Source organism: Ochotona princeps, chromosome 25, assembly GCF_030435755.1.
Source record: "Ochotona princeps isolate mOchPri1 chromosome 25, mOchPri1.hap1, whole genome shotgun sequence".
NCBI lineage: Eukaryota > Metazoa > Chordata > Mammalia > Lagomorpha > Ochotonidae > Ochotona > Ochotona princeps.
This window is the reverse complement of record NC_080856.1, coordinates 3,398,562-3,411,733: the sequence shown is the minus strand read 5'-3', so window position 1 is coordinate 3,411,733 and position 13,172 is coordinate 3,398,562.

Sequence of the window (13,172 nt, the reverse complement as noted above, 5' to 3'; positions counted from 1 at the left end):
TTAAAATTCAAAAATAAAAAGTAAAATGAAATCTTCAAAATATCTTTCTTGTTTTTTTTTTTTTTAAAGATTTATTTATTCTGATTGGATAGTCAGATATATAGAGAGGAGGAGAGAGGAAGATCTTCCATCTGATGATTCACTCCCCAAGTGACCGCAACAGCCGGTGCTGCGCCAATCCAAAGCCAGGAGCCAGGAACTTTGTCCATGTCTCTGACGCGGGTGCAGGGTCTCAAGGCTTTGGACCGTCCTTGACTTCTTTCCCAGGCCACAAGCAGGGAGCTGGATGGGAAGTGGAGCTGCTGGGATTAGAACCGGTGCCCATATGGGATCCTGGTGGGTTCAAGGCGAGGACTTTAGCCACTAGGCTATCACTGTGTCGGGCCCAATAATTACTTATTTTTATTGGAAAGATTTATCTACAGAGAGGAGAGACAGAGCAAAAGACTGTCCACCTCTGCTGGTTCACTCCTTATGCGGCTGCATAACTGAGTGGATCTGAAGCCAGGAGCTTCCCCTCGGTCTCCCACATGGGTGCAGGGTCCCAAGGCTTTGGGCTGTTCTCAACTGCTTTCCCAGTCCTCCAACAGGGAGCTTGGCAGGAAGTGTATCCTCAATATATGAATCAGCACCCATATGGCACTTGTAGGTGGAGGATTAGCCGATTGAGCCATCACAACAGACTACCCCCACCCCGACCCTGGAATCTCATATTTGGACAAGGGTATGTTGTTCACCAAAAGATCAGGAAGCGATTTACCAAAACATTGCAATGACTCTGTCACTTGAAGATTGTGCTCCAGCACTGTTTCTGCCTGGGCAGGCGTGACTACGTGACAGTGCAGGACGTCCGTGCCCCGGGGAATGGCCAGCCCAAGCACGGGTCCAGGGCCAGGGTGTTGCTAATGATGAGGACGTGTGTGGGGCGCTCGGGTCCTGCACTGCAGTGCTAACTGTTCTGAGGATTCCCAGGTTCCGTCTAATGGCTGTGGGAGGCAGAAAGTGGTGGTTCAGGGAGCTGTGGGACCCTGCCACCCCCTGGAGACCTGGCTCTTGGCTTCACTCTAGCCACTGCCAGCAAAAACGGGGTTAACAGCAGCTAGGAGTTGTCTGCCTTTCAGTGTCTCTCTGCCTCTTGACTAAATTGATACAATTTCAAACATAGGGTTTTCCCCAGCCATATGTTGGCAGTGAAAAACTGGGCAAACCGAGACTCTAAGATGGACTATGTCAATCAGTGGATTCTTCAACGACCTCATTGTGCTTGGAATGGTGAGATTGGCAGCAATTCATAACGAACTATCAAAACCACTTGAGCAAGATCTCGGAGCATGCCCCACATCAGGGACCTGGGGTGGGTGGGAGACTGGTTGGAGCTTCTCCTTTTATCTCCCCCTTTGCCCCAGATACAGAAAAAAAATGTGGAAATAATAGTCTTACCCACTTTCCTGTAGCCCTTGAACCTTCGAACCCTAACTATGCAAAGGTTGTTAAAAATAAAGAAAAAAATGGGGTTTGGGAGCTGCCATTGTGGTGTAGCTCAGCTGTGATGCCAGCATCCTACGTGGACAATGGTTCTTTCCTGGCTGTTCCGCCTCCAACTTGCTGCTCGTGTCCTGGGAAAGCAGCAGAAGATGGCCCAGGTCCTTGGGACCCTGCACCCATATGGGACACCCAGAAGAGGCTCCTGGCATTGTATTGGCCCAGCTTTAACCGTGGTGGCCATCTGGTGAGTGAACCAGCAGATTCAAGATCTTTCTCTCTGTCTCTCTGTGGTTCTGCCTTTTCAATAAAAATAAATAAATCTTTTAAACATAAGCACAAATCCATTGACATCTAGCAGTTTCTAGAAGCCCCTGGTTCAGGACTGCCTCCCCCTCCTCCGTGCAGCTCCCCAGCCCCACACAGCTGCCCAAGGATGTGGGTTTGTTTGTCACAGAGACAAGCACCATGGACGGCTCTTGGTTCCAAACAGCTCCTTGTTCTCATGGTAACTGAAACTCCATCAGCCTCCAAATGTATAAAAGGCAGCCGGCAGCCCGGGGATGTTACTACGACAACTGGAAATTGAGTGTGCCTGGTGCGAGGTGGGTGGGAGGCTTTCTTTTCTCCCGGAAGTCTTGGGTCTGGTGAGTAGCAAGAGTCAGGCCTTCTAGAGAGTGGGATGCGCTGATTTCACGTCTGGGCGCAGGAGATCCTGGTGCTGACGTGGCTGTGACCAGAGGCTGGAGGAGCACACGGTGGAACCACCGAGGGGACACACTGCTCTCGTTAGAAAACCACACCGGGGCATGTCCGTGTCGGCATTCGGGAGTTTGAAGAGATAAACTGTATTTTTAGCCTTCATTGGGATTTGCAGATTGGAGATGACTAGGAAAAGCAAGCTTGTTGGGAAGCACGTCCACTTGTCCATAGACGGTCCATCTTCCACTTCGGAATACACAAATACCACCACGGTCTTCAAAACACTCAGGACATTCCAATGCCTTTAGGACATAGGCCTGCCATGCAGGCTTCAGTGTGTGGCGCTTGCTCCAGCTCTATGTCCTGGGTCCTCCTGTCCTTCTGGTGGCTGACAGGTGACTTGGGCAGCCCAGCTTGGCCCTCCCCATCTATAGTGGTGGTTTCTGGTCTGCAGGGAATGGGCTGGCACTGCCCTGGGGTCAGCCTGGACCAACTCCTTAGGCCCATGGTTTCCCTTGCTAGCCGTAGCGTGCGGAGTGTGACTTGGGCAAGGTCATCTGATGATCACGGTGGAGTCACGGCCTGCCTCTGCCCCGCCCTCTCCGGGAGGCGCAAGGGCAGGAGTCGCACATCTTGTGAGAAGTTTCAGTGCAGCATCTTCGGGACATGGGTGGACTTCATTCTCCACTAATTTGCTCAAGCTCAGAGGGGGAGAACTAACTTGGCCAAGGTTGCACAGCAGACACGGCTGGAGAGAAACTGGAGAGGAACCGAGAGAAGCAGCATGAGTTACTCACAGCTGACGTCAAGAGGGGGTTTTGAAGGGCTCTGGGGGCATCCTACCTCATTTGGCCCAGTTGGGTGGGGCTCCTGGTAAAGATTTCCCAATGCTCCAGGAAGGACTCATGGCTGCAGCCACAGAACCCCAAGATGCCAAGACGCCACAGAATATAGAAGACACACACACAAAAGAGAAAACATGGCGGCCCGCCCTGGGGGTGACAGGCTAGTCCTCTGCCTGGAAAAGCAGCAGAAGTTGGCTCAGTCCTCGGGCCCTACCCCCGTGGCAGCCCGGAAGCTGCTGGTTTCTGTTTTGGACTGGCCCATCTCTGACCATTGCAGCCATCTGGGGAGTCAACCAGCTGGTAGAAGATTCTTTGTCTCTTTCTCTGTGACTTAGCCTTTCAAATAAAAGTAAAACAAAATTTAAACACACACACACACCAGAGCAAAGGGGATCGATTTTGTAAAGGGCACACTGCCACGTGGAACATCCACGTCCCACGCCCTGCCTCTGTTCTCCCAGCTTCTGGCTGGTGCACAGACAGCAGATGACGGCCCACGTCCTTGGGTCTCTGCGCCACCTGGGACAGCTGGCATTCAGCTGGCATTCAGGCCTTAGGCCTGGCCCAGCTGTGCAGGCTGCGGCCACTTGCAGAGGGAACCAGCAGATGAATAATCTCCTTGTGTCTCTGTCTTTTAAATAAAATACATCATTTCAAAAGTGGCACTAACAAAAAAAGTTGAAACACAGAAAAGAGAGAGGAAGGACAGGGTGGGCCAGTGTCATGGCAGCTGTCCCCTTTCCTTGGCCCAGTGTCTGGGCCTTAGCCTCCACCCACCACGACCACCAACCAAGCAGTGTGTAGCAGCCCCCACACGAACAGGATCTACTGCACCCACCCTCTCACAATGTCTGCAGGCACCCCTCCTTTCTGCTCTCAGGGGGCTTCTGTTTCCTGTGGCCTGGAGCCCCCATTACAAGAGGACCCACCCCTAGCCACACCCTCCCCTGCCTGTGGCCCTGAGCCTCGGCCTGCAGGATGGGTCTGCGAGCTCTGCCTCCACGCTTTCCTGCTGCAGCCAGTCATTGCTGGGGCTTATGGGCCACGAGAGCCTCAAGCCCTGTGGCCTGCCTGAGAAACGAGTCGGGACAGCTCCAGTCCATCCTGCCCAGTTCAAGTCCCAGCTCTTCTGCCTTGACCGGAAGGTGTTGCCGTGCCCTGCGGCAGAGGGGTCACACCTGAAGTGGATTGGCGCATTGTGAGCAGAGAGGAAACGGAAGTGAATCTCTGCCATGCCTTTCATCTTGTCCTGGCCGCCACTGGAACCCAGACCTGGGCTGTGTGCTCTAGGGCAAGGAATAGAGGAGGCAGGGACTAGAGAAAAAAAAATTCGGTCAACGTTTTTTGGATTATATATATTTACTTACTTATTTGGAAAAGTAACAGAGAAGAGTGAGAGAAGAAACAGACAGAGAGCTCTTCCATCCTCTGACTCACTCCTCAAATGGCTGCAACAGCCAAGGCTGGGCCAGGCTCAGAACTCCATCCGGGTCTGCCACACAGGCAGCCTGAGTCCAAGCCAAGCTTGCTGCTTTTCCAGGTGCACTAGCAGGGAGTGGATCAGAAGTGGAGCAGGTAGGACTTGAACTGGCTGCTCGTAGGGGATGTCGGCACTCACTGCAGGTGGCAGCTTAAGCTGCAGCACCACCACTTGGGCCCGTCTTCCTCAGTTCTAGGTGTTTCTAGGCCAGCTAGGGACCAGTGTGGCTCCTAGTGGTGTGGTCAGCCGACAGTTCTTGCTACTCTTGGGTAACTTCTTGACCTGCTGGCTAGAAGAGAGTCTCTTCCAGGCAGGCACCTAGGGTATGACTAGAAGTTCCTGGGCAAGCTGGCATCCCACATCGGGATTAAGTCTCAGCTACTCTACTTCCAATTCAGCTCCTGCCAAGCAGCAGAAAGTGGGCCAGCTGGGCCAGCGCCCTGCAGGAGCACCCACGAGAGGAGTAGAAGCCTTGGCCAGCCTCAGCTGCCTGTGATGCACAGGTGGCCTGGCGCCCTGGGCAGCCAGCTGCTTTTCTCGAACTCTAGCCTAATGAGGTGCATGTGCAAAGCGCCAGCGGGGCCCAGCGCGGCCGTCCTGCCCCAGAGGCCGTCGGCATGAGCCTTTGGATCGCTTGCCTTCCTGTATTTCGGAAATGCTGTTTCTGGAACTGAGATCACTCTGTCTACACAATCCCATGCCCTCTTTTTTTTTTCCACTTGCAATATCATTTTCCCATATCATTAAAAATGACTGAAAATATTACATTTTTTCATCTTTTATTTTTTTACTTATTTTTTTAAAAGATTTATTCATTTTATTACAGCCAGATATACACAGAGGAGGAGAGACAGAGAGGAAGATCTTCCGTCCGATGATTCACTCCCCAAGTGAGCCGCAACAGGTGGATACGCGCTGATCCGAAGCCGGGAACCAGGAACCTCCTCCGGGTCTCCCACGCGGGTGCAGGGTCCCAAAGCTTTGGGCCGTCCTCAACTGCTTTCCCAGGCCACAAGCAGGGAGCGGATGGGAAGTGGAGCTGCCGGGATTAGAACCGGCGCCCATATGGGATCCCGGGGCTTTCAAGGCGAGGACTTTAGTGGCTAGGCCACGCCGCCGGGCCCTCATCTTTTATTTTTTATTCTAAGAGCAGTACACGTTCACGATAAAGAATGAAAAATAATTCAGAAGTGTACAAAAGAAAGACTACAATCCGCTTCTCCCTTCACGTGCCCCGGGAGAAGCACTTCCGACTTCGGGTTTTCATCCTTGCAACCATCCTCTGTGCCACGCAGAATCATTCTTTTTTTTTTTTTTTTTTAACAATTTTCTAAATTGGAAAGGCAGATTTACAGGTAGAAGGAGAGACAGAAAGATCTGTCCACTGGTTCAGCCCCCCAAATGACCGCAACAGTTCTCTGATCTGAAGCCAGGAGTTCCTGGTCTCCCGTGCGGGTATAGGGTCCCAAGGCTTTGGGCCATCTTCCACTGCTTTCCCAGGCCACAAGCAGGGAGCTGGATGGGAAGTGGAGCAGCCGGGACAGGCACCAGTGCCCTATGGGACCTGGCGGATGCAAAGTGAGGATTTAACTAACTACCAGGCTATCATGCCGGGCCCATGGTACCATGTTTTGGTACCTGACCTTACAATTGGCCTTCTCATGTCTCAGTGCATCTCACAGTCATTTCCTTATCAGTACACAGGGCTCTGCTGTGTGTAAGAGGCCACACGCCCCTCATGGAGGTTCTGCCATGCCACCGCTGATGGACATGGAGGAAATTTCCAATCACTTGTACCACTTGTTTTAAGATTTATTTTTGCTTATTTGAAAGGCAGAGTTGGAGGGAGAGAGAGGCAGAGCGATAAAGAGAAATCTTCCCTCTGATGGTTCTCTCTCCAAATGGCCACAATAGCCAGGACAGGGTCAGGTTGAAGGCAGAGCCAAGACCTTCACCCAGACCCCCCATGTGGGTTGCAGCAGTCCAACCACTTGGGTCAACTGCTACTGTCTCGCAGGTGCGTCAGCAGGTAAGTGGCCTGGAAGGGAGCTGCTGAGACTTGAACTGGCGCCCTCATTGCAGGTGGGGCTGTACCCACTATGCCACAGCGCCGGGCCAGAGCCAGTCTTTTTTGAACATGTCTGAGTGCTCCTCTGGGGTGGCATCTGGACTGGACAGGTTTCGCAGAGAAAAAGAAGCAGCAGAGAGCTTCAGCCAGGCGGGCCATGGATCTTGCTAAAGGGCAGACTTCCTGTGGGAATTGGTTGACGGTGTGATAGAAGCCAAAAACAAAAACAAAACAAGTCTCCCGGCGTGAGACTGTAGAGCACGATGCACACCCAGGCCAAAGGCCCGAGAAAGGGGTGCAGGTCTGAGACCTGGGCGCCATGCCTCCAGGAGCGGGAGGAGTCGCCTGTGCCACTTCCAGGTTGCCCCTTCTGAGACCACCTAAGCCTACTGAAATCTTGGCCACGCCTTCAAGTGGGCAGTACGGAACTGCCCAGCCATTTCCTAACTGATTGAGAGACCCCATTGGAACCACCCCATAGAATTCCCACCCACACAAGGAAGGCTCAGGGAACGCTTAAAATCCCAAGATCCTTCCAACAAGCCCTCCATGTGGCTCCATTGCTGCTTTCAAGAGGCACCGCGCCTTCCGGCTCCTCCTAGCACATGCCTGCTTCCCTCTTCCTTTGACGCTCCCTTAGTCACTTTGCAGATGAAACCTCTCTGTGTGCAACCGGTTGCCAGCTTTTAATTTCTAAACTAAGCTGAGGAAAGAGCCCGCCGAGCTTTGCCTGGAACATTTCTCCACCGTTGTGTTCTGTCAGGGCCCTGGGTGGCCTGCTGGGCGCCCACCCATGCTGGGGAGGGCAGATCCTTTGCTGGGGCCCCTGATTCCAACGCTCAGCTGTTTTAGACACACGCTCCCAGCCATTGGTGCAGGGTCCCAAAGTCTTGGGCCATCCTCCACTGCTTTCCCAGGCCACAAGCAGGGAGCTGGATGGGAAGTGGAGCTGCCAGGATTAGAACCGGCGCCCATATGGGGTTCCAGTGCGTTCAAGGCGAGGACTTTAGCCGCTAGGCCACACCACCAGGCCCCAGACCCAGTTCTCATATATGCCATTGGGTTTTAGGCCAGTGCCTGGCGAAGTCTGGCCTTCCGTTGGACCTTGTATGAGCTGGTGAAAGTTGTAGTCCAGCCCACCCCACACCCTATTCAGGATGCACATTTGGGTGCTACTACCTTGACCAGTTCAGACTGTTGTCGGTTCCATTACCTGTGATTGATGGCAGGTTCCTTGGTCACACCTAGCTTAGTCCATCACCACACCAAGTCTTGAGCTAACCAGTGGGGCTAGAATTTCCACAGGGTTTGGCCCACACACCCCCCCCCCCCCCCACAGAATCTACCCCTGGATATGGTTCTCGAGTGCTAGTTAATGTCATGGCCCTGCCTAATGTGAACCATCTCCTGGTCCATCATCATGTCAGGTAACAGGATATGATCCTGCTATGCAAGCCCCGAGCCTTAGATTTTGCATGGACTGGTGTTCGGTGGTCAGCATTGTTCAGTGATTACAAGTCCTTGCAAGGAAAAGTTACTCTGTCATTGGGAATCTTTGGGATTGATTCATGTTCCAGAGGCACAGTGGGTTCAACCGTGGATCTACCTTAGCAGTGATTCAAAGAATCAAAATCCCAGAGCTCCCCGGCCAGGTGGCCAGCAGGCGGAGCCTGACGCCAAGTGGCGTGCTGGCCACCCGGGGACAGCTCACCACATGCACGCGGTGGCTGGAGTCAGAGATCCGAGCATGGAGACGCCCCGGCCTGAGACCCCCCCAGCAGCCTGCAGGATGCCATAAGTTTCAGCCTCCAGGCCCAAGGTCACGCCCCTCCCCAATCCCATCCCCCGCCCAATGATGGTGGTGGGTGGGCCCTGTGCCCGCGGGGGGGGGGGGCCCAGATTCCCTCCTCAATGTACTCACCCCGAAGGGAGCAGCCCTTGAAGCCCAGGCAGGCCCAGGGACAGTTCACCACAGGCACGTGGTGGCTGGAGTCAGGGTTTCTCCAGAAGTTTTCATGTTACTTTGAGACTTCCAGGGCTTGGCCAAGCCAGGGCCAGGAGCCCAAAACTCCAGCTGTCTCTCCTACAAGCACCCAGTGCTCGGGGCCATCCTACACTCTGCCAGGGTACACGTCAGCACGAAGCCAGAGCCTCAACAAAGCAAGGACTTGAACCAGGCCAAAACTGTTAACAACCTTCTTCCAAGGAGTTTATCAGCTTATTTCCTTTAGCCATTTGAGGCGTACATTAAAACAACATTTTTTTAAAGTTCAAGAATTTGATTAATATTTAAACAACTTGAGAGTAGTTAGCACCCATAACCCCAGCCACCTCACCATAGGCCTGGTTAGAACCAGGATCCTGCTTCCAAGGGACATCCACAGGCAGACAAGGGGGTGGGGCTGTTTCATTTTAATTGATTTATTTTTTTTAAGATTTATTTATTTTTATTGGAAAGGCAGATTTACAGAGATAAGGAGAAAAAAAGATTTTTTTCCATCTGCTGGTTTACTCCCAAGTGGCCACAACTGCCAAAGCTGAGCTGATCTGAAGCCAGGAGGCAGGAACTTCTTCTGAGTCTCCAAGGGGGTACCGGGTCCCAAGGCTTTGGGCTGTCCTGGAATGCTTTCCTAGCCCACAAGCAGGGAGCTACATGGGGAGAAGCGGAGCAGCCAGAATGTGAACCAGTGCCCATACGGGGTCCAGAGCTTGCAGGTGGAAGATTACCCAATGGGGCCATCGCGCTGATTTATTTTTAAACATCTCTAAATGGCAAAACAATAGAATCAGACAGACATAGGAGAGAGAGGGATCTTCCTGCTGCTGTTTCACCCTCCAACCCCAGTGCATGCATTGCAGAGCTAGAGCAGGACCAAGGACTCAGTCCCGGCCTCTCGTGTGGGTGGCTGCCACCTGCTGCCTTCCAGAATACCCGTTAGCAGGAAGTGGGTTCAGGAGCAGACAGTGACCCAGGCACTCGGGGAGACGGGGTGCGGGGCCCCCTAGCAGCGTCATGAATGCTGTGCCAAACGCAGGCTTCCTGAGTGACTTCTTTAGGCATCCATACCACACACACGCATACCGTTCCGGCACAATTCTGTAGCTATCTAGGGGCAATGTTGGAGGGAATGACATCACGGAGCAGGCCCAGGGCCACACAAAGTTTAAACAACACTCAGCATTGGAATTCATTCCAGGTGGTGGCTTTCGTTTGCAGGAGGTGGCCAGCTCCGTAGGGACCAGGCGCTCTCTTGCCTGCTCCACGCCCCACCACTCCAGCTTTCTCTGATTAAGTCCAAACTTTTTGTGGCTGCTCCCTGACCTCAAGAGAGCTGGCGCAAGGTGGGCAGTGCCTGACTCCCACAAGGGGGGCTCTGAGGCGTGTGGCAAGGTGAGTCTGGCAGTGGAAAACTGGCCTTGGCATTAAGCCCACCCAGCGACCTGGGTCATAACGTGTGTGCGATCGCCGAGTTTACAAGCTGCAGGCTGGCCTGGCTGGTGCTGGGCAGAGGCCCCCAGGTCTCAAGCGCACGGATTATAGGAAACCTGCACGGGGCAGGAGCGGGACTTGGCAGCTCAGCCAGGGCTTCTGCAGTTTATAGGAGGGCAGGGAATGCCACGTGCTGTGGAAACCTTCAGTAAGAAGCCAGGCCACAGCTCTGCTTCAACCTCAAACTTCCCCAAACAGCAAAAGGCTCCCACCACTCCCGCTCACGTGCAAAGGCCAGACCCCTTCCAGCTGCTGCTCCGGGGCTCGCCCAGGCCTGCTGAGCAGTGCAGGCAGGCTTGGAGGAGACAGGGTCCCTCCGTGTGTGGACAAGAGCCCCCTGCCCGGTGATCACAGTTGGCGCAGGGCAGTGTCCTGGGTGGACAGGTCAACAGGTGGACACCCACAAACGCTTTCCTCCAAGCCTCAGAGAGGCTCGACTCCGCCTTCTTTGAAACTCCTTCCCATCATCTCACTTGCGTTAGAATTGCACAGGAAGAGTACCTTTGTGTTCTTTCTAGGACAGAATTAGCCAAGGAAGGTGCAGTCACCAGAGAGCATACCAAATACAGAATCTGTTTGCCGTTTTCCAAATAAAATGCCTTCAAGTTCCTAACGAGCAACCTGAGCTTGTTTCCATGAACAGAACTTGGAAACAGCTTTTTCTAAGGTTACCTCATCTAGCTGCACTGTTATGATTTCAGCGTGTCCTCTACATAAAATTATTAATGAGATATTTTTACTGTATTCAGCATCTGGGTTGGGGGCTGCATTTCAGTTACAGTGGGTCTCAACTTGGCCTTGGACCAGCTGCGAGTCAAATGCTGGACTCCGTGTGTGCCGGAGTATGGTTGCCTACTGCGGCAGCGCCAGGAGACTCTAGCAGCATCTTTTTCTATTTCTTTATTTTATTTTGACTTTTTAAAAATTATTATTTTTTATTTGAGAGAGCTATAGAAAGAAGGAGAGACAGAGACATCTTTTATCCTTTAGTTCACTCCCCACATGGATGCAACGACCAGAGCTCAGCCGTCCTCCACTGCTTTCCCAGGCCTTTATCAGGGAGCTGGATTGGAAATGGAGCAGTTGGGACACAAACCAGCGCCCCCCAAATGGGATGCTGGCACTTGAATGTGGAGAGTTAGCCTTATTGAGTCATAGCGCCAGCTCAGGAATGTTGTTTTTTCAAACAATTCTTTTAAAGATTTATTTATTTTTATTGGAAAGGCAGATATACAGAGAAGAGGAGAGACAGAGAGGAAGATCTTCCGTCCGATGTTTCACTCCCCAAGTGACCGCAACGCCTGGTGCTGTGCCAATCCAAAGCCAGGAGCCAGGAGCTCTTCCGAGTCTCCCACATGGGTGCAGGGTTCCAAAGCTTTGGGCCGTCCTCGACTGCTGTCCCAGGCCACAAGCAGAGAGCTGGGTGGGAATTGGGGCTGCCGGGATTAGAACAGGCGCCCACATGGGACCCCGGGGCACCCACAGCGAGGGCCCCGGCCGCCAGGCCACTGCACCGGGCTCGTCGCAGCTTTCTTTAAGTCTGCCTAGGAAGCCTTTCTTTCTAAAAGATTCACTTATTTATTTGCAAGTCACAAGTTCTAGAGTAGGGGTGAGAAAAGAGAAATAGAGGTCTCTGTTGGTTCATTCCCCAGGCAGCTACACAGAATTTGGCCAAATTGAAGCCAGGATTCCAGAACTCCATCCAGGCTTCCCACCTGGATGACAGGGCACTTGGGCCATTAGCAGGATGCTGGATCAGAACTGAAGTAAGAGCCCGGCACAGTAGCCTAGTGGCTAAAGTCCTTGCCTTGCATGCACCAGGGTCCCATATGGGCACTGGTTCATGTCCTGGTGGCCTCACTTCCCATCCAGCTCCCTGCTCGTGGCCTGGGAAAGCAGTCAAGGATGGCCCAAAGCCTTGGGACCTGGAGGAAGTTCCTGGCTCCTGGCTTTGGATCGGCACAGCACCAGTCGTTGTGGACACTTGTGGAGTGAAACCATTGGACGGAAGATCTTCCTGTCTGTCTCTCGTCTCTGTATATCTGACTGTCCAATAAAATTAAATAAATTAAAAAAAGAAAAAGGGGGCTTGGCGCTGTGGCCCAGCCACTAAAGTCCTCACTTAGAACGTGCCAGAATCCCATATGGGCGCCGGTTCTAATCCTGGCAGCTCCACTTCCCATCCAGCTTCCTGCTTGTGGCTTGGGAATGCAGTGGAGGACAGTCCAAAGCTTTGGGACCCTGCACCTGCGTGTGGGAGACCCGGAAGAGCTCCTGGCTCCTGGCTTTGGATTGGCACAGCACCGGCCGTTGCGGTCACTTGGGGAGTAAATCATCGGACTGAAGATCTTCCTGTCTCTCCTCCTCTCTGTAGATCTCACTTTCCAATAAAATAAATAAATCTTTTTTTTTTTATGATTTATTCACTTCTATTGCAAAGGCAGACATACAAAGAGTAGGAGACACAGACAGAAAGGTGCTCTGCTGTTCTGCTTCTCAAGTGGCCACCACAGCCAGTGCCAAGCGGATCTGAAGCCAGGAGTCAGGAACCTCCTCTGGGTATCCCAGCAGGGTACAGGGTCCCTAGGTCCCAGGCCATACTGTACTGCCCTCCCAGGCCACAAGCAGGAAGCTGGACAGGAAGTGAAGCAGCCGTGACACGACCTGGTGCCCACGTGTGATTCCAGAGCATGCAAGGCAAGGTTCCAGCCACGAGGTTACCATGTCCGGCCCTTGCTTTTTCGTTCGTTTGTTTGTTAACTGTGTTTGTTTGCTAGGACTGCCATTAACAAAAGCCTCATGGTCTGGGTGGCTTACACCATACAAACGTATTTTCTACCAGTTCTGGAGGTCAGAAGTTGAGTTCAAGGCATGGGCAAAATGAGCTACTTCTAAGGTCTTTTCCTTGATTTTTCTCTCCAAATCCCATTTTATACTAGCATGCAAGTCATGGTGGATTCGGCCCCACCCTAGCCATCTATCTTACCTTCATTACCGCTAGAAAGGATCAGAAGCGGAGGCTGCACTGAACCAGGCGTGGGCTTCCCAAGCGGCTGCCCAGTCGGCCACGTTGATGAACGTCTAGGCGCCTTGCTCAGTTTACCT